This window comes from Oryx dammah, unplaced genomic scaffold, assembly GCF_014754425.2.
Source record: "Oryx dammah isolate SB20612 unplaced genomic scaffold, SCBI_Odam_1.1 HiC_scaffold_11075, whole genome shotgun sequence".
Lineage (NCBI taxonomy): Eukaryota > Metazoa > Chordata > Mammalia > Artiodactyla > Bovidae > Oryx > Oryx dammah.
In genome coordinates, this window is record NW_024080469.1 from 5,578 (window position 1) to 15,957 (window position 10,380).

Consider the following 10,380-nt stretch of genomic DNA (forward strand, 5'->3'; position numbering starts at 1 on the left):
TTCATTGGTAGGACTGATGTTGAAGCTGAAACGCCAATACTTTGGCCACCTGATGCGAAGAGCTGACTCATTGGAAAAGACCCTGATGCTGGGAAAGATTGAGGGCAGGAGGAGAAGGGGACGATAGAGGATGAGATGGTTAGATGGTATCACCGACTCAATGGACAGGTTTGGGTGAACTCCAACAGTTGGTGATGGACAGGGAGGCCTAGTGTGCTGCGGTTCATGGGGTCGCAAAGAGTCGGACACGACTGAGCCACTGAACTAAACTGAACTGAAGAATTTTTCCACAGTTTAAAGCGCTTCAGCGCAATGTAAACTCACAATCAAGGTCAGTTCCGCTCAGGGACGGACCCTCTAGCGCCGGGAGCAGTTCCGCCGTTTGTTTCACGGCCGCTGCCGCTAGGCAGCCCTCAGGGTTTCAATTCGGAAATAGTGCTGAGCGCCCAGCGAGGGGGGACAAAGCAGGATCCGGCTAGGCACTCTCTCAATCCGGAAAAGCCAGGGTCCGGTTCGGGAGGGGAAAGCGCGAGGTTTCTTCGGAGCACCGCCCGCTCCGCCCCCTCGGCCAGGCGTGAAGCCCTGGCGGCAGAGTCTTGGCCGCGCTCCTTGGCACCAGCTCCTCCGCCCCACCTCCGCCTGCGATGGCTCCTGGCGCCGCCGGTGCCGCGCGGCTTGCGCTCCTGGCCCTGCTCAGGACTCTGCTGCCCCGTGAGTTAGGGGCGGGGGCTGCCGTCGAGTCAGCTTTGGAGACACGGGGTGCGTCCTGAAGCCGTGGGAGGACCAGCCCGCGACCGCCTGGGAATAAGGCGATTCGTACTTAGGTCGCTGTTTCTGGGAAGTTGGGGTTAGAGGCACCGATTGAAAGTCAACAGCCGTGGGTTCCCATCCAGACCCTTCATGGCTGTGTGCTCTCGGACTGAGGGTTGCCTCTCCCGAGGATCTACAGGTTTTCCGCTGTAAAGTGAAGTTAACAGCGGCCACCTCTCAGCGGTTGTGTCCTGGCCCAGGAGGTGGTCTGACTGTGAGGAGGGCCACCCCAAGCTTAGGTAGACTGGGGTCCCCACCCCACCACCCCACCATGCACATTCTGTTCCTCACCCGGTGCCCCCCGGGGAAGGCCTGGACTCTGCTCAGGAGGATTCCAGGGCTGACTTGCCCAGGGAGCAGAGGTTGAGAGTGGGATGCCCCAGCAGCCCTTCCCCACCTTCAGTCAGGAGGAAGGGGAGAAGGGGCACAGCTGGTCTCAGATGGTTGTCACTGCCAGAAAGTAAGAGACTGAAAAATCCACATCAGCTCAGCAAAGAGTTCTAACTGGGATTCCAATCTGAATTCTACCCCTTTCTAGCTGAGTAACCTCCCCTTTTGCAGGGGCTCTTGTCCATGGAATTGCCAGGCAAGCATAATGGAGCGGGTTGCCATTGCCTATTCCAGGGGATCTTCCTGACCCACGTCTCCTGCTTTGGAAGGTGGATTCTTTACCGTCTGAACCACCAGGGAAGCCCCAGCCTCCCTTCAGTTCTCACCATTTCCCTCTGGGAAGGCTCCCGGAATCACCCTTGGAGAACTCACCGAGCTGCTGTTTCCACACACCTCCATCCTAGATGGCGTAGACCCAGAGCTGGAGGCGGAGATCATTTTGAGGGGGCTCTGGGGGGATGCATGGCAGTGTTAGGATGGGTGGGCTCACACAGATAGTTTTCCAGTTTGAAAGCACCATGGTCTGAGGGAGCTTATCAGAACAGACCCCCTCCTTTCCTGCAGCCACTGGCTACCTGCCCTGTGCTAGCAGGTGGTGTGGTGACTGTATTTGCCCACTTCACAGATAGGGAAAAGTGAAGGCCAGAGAGGAAAAACCACTTGTCCAAGGGAGTGGGGACCAGCCTGATTGGAGCTTCTTCATACTTGACCTCTTGGGAGGGAAACGGACACTGACTCCACGCACCTCTTTCGCTAACATCCTCCATGGCCACTCAAGGTCCTCAGAATGAAGACCACATCCCTGGCATGGCTGAATACTGCTTAGGTGACCCTCCTGACTTCATTTTCCCCCAACCTATCCCCTTACTCTGCTCCAGCCGCCCTGCCTCAGGACCTCTGCACTTGCTGTTCCTTTTCCTGGAGGTCGTTTCCCTTTTCCCTGGAATGGCCCACCCCTGCCCTGCATCCTGATCTCTGCTCACACATTCCCCGGTCACCAAGGCACTGTCTGTTCTCTCATCCTGTTTCAACTTTCCCAAAGCCCTTGTCAGCATCAGCTGTTAATTATGTTGTTTACTCATGAATTTTTCTGGCTCCTACACTGAAGGCAGAGTTTGGTCTTGTTCAATGCTGTGTCCCCAGCACAGGCTGGAGGCAGTAATATTGGTGAGCCCCACTTGTCAGGCCTGACCCCTCCCCCCGCTTTTGATTCTGGGGCCTCGAGGTGCCAGAACATCAATACATCCTTCAAAAGCCATCATACCCCAGGAGCCTCTCTGAGGGTGAACTGCAGTATCTCCTGTGACCAAAAGGCAATTTTGAGCCTAGAGACTGAATCAACCAAGAAGGTAGTGGGCCGCAGGAACAACCGGAAGGTTTTTGAACTGAGTGATGTGCAAGAAGATGACACATGCATCTCAGTGTGTCACAGTGAAGTGACGATGGCTTCGATGGACTTCACCGTACACTGTGAGTGGCTGGGTCCAGGGCAGACTGGGTGCGGAGGTGGACCGGGGAGTCCCAGCAGGTTGGAAAGCCTTCGTAACTTGGTGAGTGGAGGCAGGGTCTCACTGACGGGCAGGAGGCTCCTCTTTGGAAAGTCTGATGTCATCTAGATGCCCTCCTTGAACTTCCTTGGGGTGCCCATCAAACATGGACAGGGATTCAGAATGTTCCAGAATGCTGTCTCTCTAGGCCTCTTTAATAAGGTGAGATGGTCCTAGATCTGACTCTAAAAAAAAAAAAAACACTGTGGTGTGTTTCCTGGTAGTGTAGAGGCACTGATGTGGCCTGGATTCAGTACCCGGTCAGGGAACTGAGTCCCTACAAGCCTTGAGACCAAGAAATAGATAAATAAGTAAAAGATGTGAATTTAAATTATCCCTGAGATTTTTTTTTTCAAACATTGTCAACAATCCAAAAAACTGGTAACAACTGGTCTGGCAAGAGTGTGGGGAAGCAGACAGTCTGTGGACATTGCTGACAGAGTGGGGGTCCCAAGAGTCACAACTTCTGGTGGGGAAACAGACATCAGTCCCCAAAATGTCACATGTGTGGGTCCTTTGACATAGAATACCCACTTTTAGAAATTGGGCCTATAGGTGTTCCCACTCACAAGGGAACTGAAGCAGGTAGGGGGTTATTCACTGTGGCTTGATCTGGAAGGGAAATAGCTTGCAAGTCACTCAAATGTAGGGAACTGGGGAGACTTCCCTGGTGGTCCAGTGCTTAAGACTTCACCTTCCAGTGCAGGGGGTGTGGGTTTGGTGTCTGGTCCGGAACTGGGATCCCACATGCCACACAGCCAAAAACCCAAAACATAAAACAGAGACAATATTGTAACATATTCAATAAAGAGCTTAAAAATGGTCCAAATTTAAAAAACTTTTAAAAAACATAGGGGGTTGAGGAGAGAAACAATGGTTCAGTCATCCCATGGAATAGTATGCAACTGTGTAAAAGAATGAGACAGAAAATTTGAGGTATTGTCAAGTTCAAAAGAGTAAGTTCTGCCCAGAATGACTGTCAAGGTACCACAGTGTTAGGGAGACATGCGGGGAGGGATAGAGAGGTTGTGTTTCTGCATTAAAGAGCTCTGGACAAAAATACAGCAAAAGCAGCTGGCTATGACAAGAGAAACCGGGGTGGGAGGGGGGCTCCAGGAGAGGGCAGGGGATGCATTTTCTCCATGTGCCTTTTATTTCCTTTGGATGTTTGAAGTGTGACAGTGAGTTAGCATGACACAAGCAATAAACAGATACACGAAATTCAAACTAAGAGAAAATAAAAAAGGAAGAAAGAGGGATTTCCCTCGTGATCTAGTGGTTATGAACCTGCCTTGCAGTGGAAGGAACCCAAGTTCAGTCCCTAATGGGGGAACCAAGATATGCCTGTGAGCAACTAAGTCCATGTGCTGAAGTGATCCTCATGTGGGGGAGGGAGGGGGAACATATGGCTTCCTGATTGATTTTCACTTGACCCCCTTGGAAAGGTCTAATGATGCAATGAGGCCTGAGGGACATTCACCTCCACAGTGCCTGAGTAAAAGCAGCTTTGGGGCAAACAGTGGCTTTGTTTCTGATTTCGGGAATGTTTGAACAGCTGCTGGCCAAGTGAGCAAAGTCCCCAGACAATCTCAGTGGCCTCTGGAAACCCCCTGGAAACCTCCTCGTAGGACCCTCTGCATCTCAGCCTGAGATTGAAAGCACCACCCTCCAGGTTTGAGTCCCGGTTCTGGTAAATTTCTCCCTCTTTGGGTGCCAGACTTTGCCTTAGTTTTCATCTCTGTGAAATGGATCACACGGTTGCACCCAGTAGCAAAAGATCGCCTAGGAGAGATTGTAGCTTGGTCCTGCCCCACTGCCAGTATTTAGATGAAGAAGCATCTCTGGGTGGCTGAAATTTCTCTAGAAAGAGTTGTAATTTTTGCAGCAGAGGCCCCTAACTGGATTTGAAGCACACACAGGAGTTGGTAAAGACAAGCATGCTAGATAGAGGAAACAGGGTTCCCCTGGTGGTTCAGTGGTAAAGAATCTGCCTGTCAGTGCAGGAGACACAAATTCAATCCCGGATTCGAGAAGATCCCACATGGCGCAAAGCAACTAAGCCTGTGGGCCGCAACACTGAAGCCTGCCAGCCTTAGAGCCCAGAATCCCCATCAGAGAATCCCCATCAGACAAGCCTGCGCACCACAACTAGAGAGTACCCCCATCACCTCAATAATAGAAAAGCTCACACGGCAGGAAGACTCAGCAGAGCCAAAAATAAAAGAATAATTCTTTTTTTAAGGGTAGACAGAAGGAACAGCCTGGCCAAAAGTTTGGAGTGGGGAAACAAACTGACATATGATTGGGGAGGTTAGAGGGACTGAATATCAATGGACTGGTGTCATTGGGGCTGAGTTCGGCAGGACTTGGAATGCCAGACTGAGAAACTGAGACCTTCTCCTTCCGGTGATAGGGAGCCATGGAGAGTGTGTGAGCAGGCAGACATCTAGAGCAGCGGGCTGACCTTACAGGAAGCCAGGGAGCAGCTAGCTGTGGACCCAATCCAAGTCAAACATGTCGTGGGCAGTGGTGTGTACAAGAAGGGAATAGCAGGGACTTCCCTGGTGGCCCAGTGGCTAAGACTCTGTACTCCCAGGGGACCAGGTTCCATCCCTGATCAGGGAACTAGACCCCACATGCTACAATTAAAGATCCTGTGTGTGGAATGAAGACCCGGCACAGCCATATAAATAAATTAAAAAAAAAATTTTTTTTAAAGAATGTAGGTCTCACCTTGGAGAAGGAAATGGCAACCCACTCCAGAATTCTTGCCTGGAAAATCCCATGGACAGAGGAGCCTGGGGGGCTACAGTCCATGGGGTCGTAAAGAATCAGATACGACTAAGCACACACACATTCCTCACCTTAAAAAGTAACCTCATTCCAGTTTACAGTCATCCTCTTAACTTCTGAAGTGGATTAATAATAGTCAAAAAAAAACCATCATGAGTCCTACCTGGTGGTACAGCAGTTAAGAATCTGCCTTCCAACGCAGAAGTTTCCGTCCCTGGCTGGGAAACTATGATCCCACATGCCAAAGGGCAGCTAAGTCCAAGCACCACATCTACTGATGCTGAGCACTCTGGATCCCGCCCACCATAACTAGAGAGAAGCACGGTTTGCTGCAGGGAAGAGCCTTCTTGCTTCAAGGAAACATCTGGCACGCTGCAATGAGATCCTGCACACATAAGGTAATGAATATTTAAAAAGTAAATTAATAATAATAACAAGAGCCTTACTCTCTTTAGACCCAGTTTATAGCTTAGAAAACTCAGGCTTCCTTTCCCTAACCCTGAGGGCAGGGATTATTCAGGTGGCAAAGTCACGCCCCCACTGGCCAAAGCAAGGAAGCAGAGAAGCTAGGAATCAACTCCAGCCTCCTGACATTTTAAGATCACTGATCTTTTTTTTTTTTTTTTTTGATGCTGGCAACCTGGGGAGAATGTGAACTCAGGTCCGAAAACCAACTCGAAGCAACGCTGCTGTTTAAGTGACACTTCAGGGCCTCTGGGCTTCCCTGGTGGCTCAGAGGTTAAGGGTTCGATCCCTGGGTCAGGAAGATCCCCTGGAGAAGGAAATAGCAACCCACTCTAGTATTCTTGCCTGGAGAATCCCATGGACAGAGGAGCCTGGTGGGCTACAGTCCACGGGGTCGCAAAGAGTCGGACACGACTGAGCGACTTCACTTCAGGGCCTCTTGAGAAGGGACTAGAAGTGGGAGGCCTCAAGACCCCTCCCAGGGGAGTCTGGGGAGTGTCTCAGTGCTAAGCCACAGTTCACTGGGGCTCTGTGGGCAATTTCCACTGGCAGAAAGATCCAGGCTGGGAATTCTATTACCTCATGCAGAATGGAGACCCCGGCCTGTGGATACGCCACCCACAGATGGTGCCTTCAGGGGACACTCAGGGCTTTGTTTTGAGTGTCTGTTCTGATATGTTTGACATTTCAGGGGATCACACAGTTCATTCAGGAACCCTTAAAAGGAAACTCCTGAAAAGCCTCGAATCAGTGTGGGTGGCTCTATTTCATTCTTTCTACAAATACAGAACACCTCCTGGGTGCCAACCGTACAACTGGGGACAAAACAGACAAACATCCCTGCCCTCCTGGGCTGACATTCCGTGGCAGGAAGAGTAGAGAAACCAGTGAACTCAGTCGATGATCTTGTATGTCAGAGGTGAGAGTTGCTGTGGAGAAAAATAAGGCCACAAAGAGAAGGAAGAATTTCTCTTTTTATTTTACAGCAAAGTCTAGAGACTGGGCAGTTTAAGTGTAATGTATTGCTGAGACTCCTGGTAATAGACTTTGAAGTTCCTTTCCATTTGTCAGTCTCAGAGGCTGCTGTGAATAAAGACTTGTTTTGCCTCCTTCACAACCACGTGGGGACGTCTCACCAGGTTATCCTGAAAGTTCTTAACATTCCGATCTGGCTTAGGTGGTTTGGGGAGTGTTCTGGGGAGAAAATGGTGAGGTTCCTGGAGCAGGTGTGTGCAGGTCCCCAACACACCCGCTGTGGGCAGGCAGCCAGGCTGTCCTGTTCACACAACACCTCTTTCCCCTGCAGGGTTCCCGGAGCGCGTGGAGCTGGCCCCCCTGCCCCTCTGGCAGCCTGTGGGTGAAGAACTCAACCTGAGCTGCCAGGTGTCTGGCGGGGCTCCCCGGCACCACCTCTCCATGGTGCTGCTCCAAAGGGAGGAGGAGCTGGACCGGCAGCCTGTGGGAAAGGAGGAGCCCGCCGAGGTCACGTTCTTGGTGCAGCCGAGAAGAGGACCATGGCACCAGTTTCTCTTGCCGCTGGGAACTGGACCTGCGGTCCCAAGGGCTGGAACTCTTCCAGCACACCTCGGCCCCCAGGAAGCTCCAGACCTATGGTGAGGCACTGGGGAGCCGGCAGAGAAGACGGACTGAGGGGGGTTTCTTGCTTGGGATGCGGGGTCCCTGAGAAGGAGAGGCCCCTGGCCATGGGGCTGCTGAGAAAGTGGTGACCTTGATTGCAAAGGCTTCTGGGAAGACCATCTTCTTGGCCACTGGGGTGGAATGTTCTGGGCTGGGTGCCTGCACTTCAGGATGATCTGAGAAGGCTGTGACCCAGGGCAAGTGGTATGTGTGTCCTGAGACAAGAGTGACCCAGCCAGTTTCCCTGGAAGAGGGCGTTCCAGGCGGGGGGATGGAAATGGCCCGGGAGAGGGCTTCAGGATGTCTGTCTGACCCCTGTTTCCACCGGCTCTGTCTCACCAGTCCTGCCATCGACCGACCCGCACCTTGAGGCTCCCCCTGGTTGTGGAAGTAGGCTCACAGTGGCCGGTGAATTGCACGCTGGATGGACTGTTCCCAGCCTGGGACGCTGAGGTCTATGTGCAGCTGGGGGACAAGAGGCTGGAAACCATCATCACGTACCATGATTACTCCATCTTGGCTGAGGCCTGGATCGAGGGAAACGAGGAGAAAGAGGGCACCCATTCCTTGAAGTGTTCAGTGAGTCTGGGGAATGAGATCCGAAAGACGCGAGAGAGCGTGATCATCAACAGTAAGTAGAAACCCAAAAGAGCCTTACAAGGAGGGTCGGGATAACGCTAGCGCGGGGTTAAATAGCACCCCACTCCAGTACTCTTGCCTGGAAAATCCCATTGGTGGAGGAGCCTGGTAGGCTGCAGTCCATGGGTCGCACAGGGTCGGACACGACTGAGCGACTTCCCTTTCACTTTTCACTTTCATGCATTGGAGAGGGAAATGGCAACCCACTCCGGTGTTCTTGCCTGGAGAATCCCAGGGACGGGGGAGCCTGGTGGGCTGCCGTCTATGGGGTCGCACAGAGTCCCCCAACTAGACCAGTGGGTTTGCCTGGCAAACTGGACGTGGCAGGAAGGCTCGGAGCAGACCCTGAAGTGTGCGGCCAGGGGGAACCCAATCCCCAAGCTGAACTGTAGCCGGAAAGGGGATGAGGCTTCGCTGCCCATCCGGGACCTGAGGCCCATCAAGCCGGAGGTGGCGGGCACCTACCTGTGTCGGGCCTCCAGCGCTCGCGGTGAAGTCAGCCGTGAAGTGGTGGTGAACATGCTCTGTGAGTGCTGGAGTTTGGGGCCAGGAAGGGACCCAGAGCTTCTACTGCAGGGACAAGGAGTTCAATCCCTGGTTGGAGTGCTGAGATCTGACATGCTGTGTGGTCAGGCAAAAAAAATTTTTTTTTAAGCCAGGCTGCTTGCCCTGCAGTTTCCCATAGTTTGATATTGGCTGATGGCATCCCCTTATGTCACTTAACGTGTTCCTTTGTCACGAGTCAAATTCAAGAAATGAAAGCCATTAATTCGTTCTAGGTCGTGCTGGAGACACTCACCAGGAGGACAGGATTCTGCATTTCTCTTTCCGTTTCTGAGGACTACAACTGATCAAGAGGTTCACATGCCATCCACCTGATCCTACCTTTGTAAACTCTCTGACTGTTCCCTAAAGATTTGATCCTCCAGGGACAGTTGCTTGGACCTGTCATTTCATTAGCCATCTTCAAAGGGTTTCTAATCCATCTCTCCATCCTCACACCGTCTACATCTTTCTCATGTATCTACGAAGCAAACGTACTTCCTCAAATTCAGACATCCGACATTTACTGCCTTTCCCTAAGCGTCCTGTCCGAGAATAGTTAAATCTGTCATGAAAGGCAAATGGAGATGGGTAGGTGTGACTCATTGTCAGCAGCATTTGCGATGTTAGTTTTAAGAGTGCATATTCTAAAGTGAAAAGCATGGAGAAGGAAATGGCACCCCACTCCAGTACTCTTGCCTGGAAAATCCCATGGGTGGAGGAGCCTGGTAGGCTACAGTCCGTGGGGTCGAAAAGAGTCAGACACAACAGCGACTTCACACTCACTCACTGTACTTCTAAGGTACTATACTGCAAGATTAAAAATGTTTATTTTTGTCTTTGAAAAATAAATAAATAAATAAAGTGAAAAGCAAAAACAGACAGATTTGAATCTCAACTCCAACACTTGACACTCCAAGTAGACTCACAAATCGCCTGACAAGTCTCCGCTGGTTTCATCGTCTGTAGAATGGTATGTTCGTAATCCCAACCTCGAATGCCAAATGGCCCTGCCACTTTGGAAAACAGTTTAGCAGTTTCTCAGAAAGACAAACCTAAATTTACAATGCGGCCTAGAAATTTGACTCCAGGTATCTACCCGAGAGAAATGAACAGGTATGTCCACACAGAGACTAGTCCGTGCATATGTACAGCAGCATATACTTTAGGACTATTTTTCATAATAGTCCTAAAGTGAAAACAACTCAGATGTCCATCAGCTGATGAATGGATCAACACAATCTGGTTCATCCATACGATGGAGTATGACTCAGCAAGAAAAAGGAGCAAAACGCTGACACATACTCACATGCTGGAACTCAATTATGCTTCGTGAAAGAAGTCAGACACAAAATAATGTAAGTTGCATGACCCATTCTATAAAAGGTCCATAAGAGACAGATCTATAAAGACAGAAATTAGATTGGTGACTGCCTAGGGTTGAAGGGCAGGAATGAGGATTAATTGGAACCAGGCATGAGGGTTCTTGGAGTGATGTTAAGTGTTTCAAAAGTGGGTAGTGATGACAATCGCCTACTTGGAAAGTTTACTAAGG

General features: G+C 51.0%; 1 pseudogene; it reads left to right on the forward strand.

Annotated features, from left to right (window-relative positions):
• The first annotated feature begins 4,288 nt into the window (after window positions 1–4,288).
• On the forward strand, window positions 4,289–9,407 carry LOC120860436 (annotated as a pseudogene).
• Window positions 9,408–10,380: the final 973 nt, after the last annotated feature.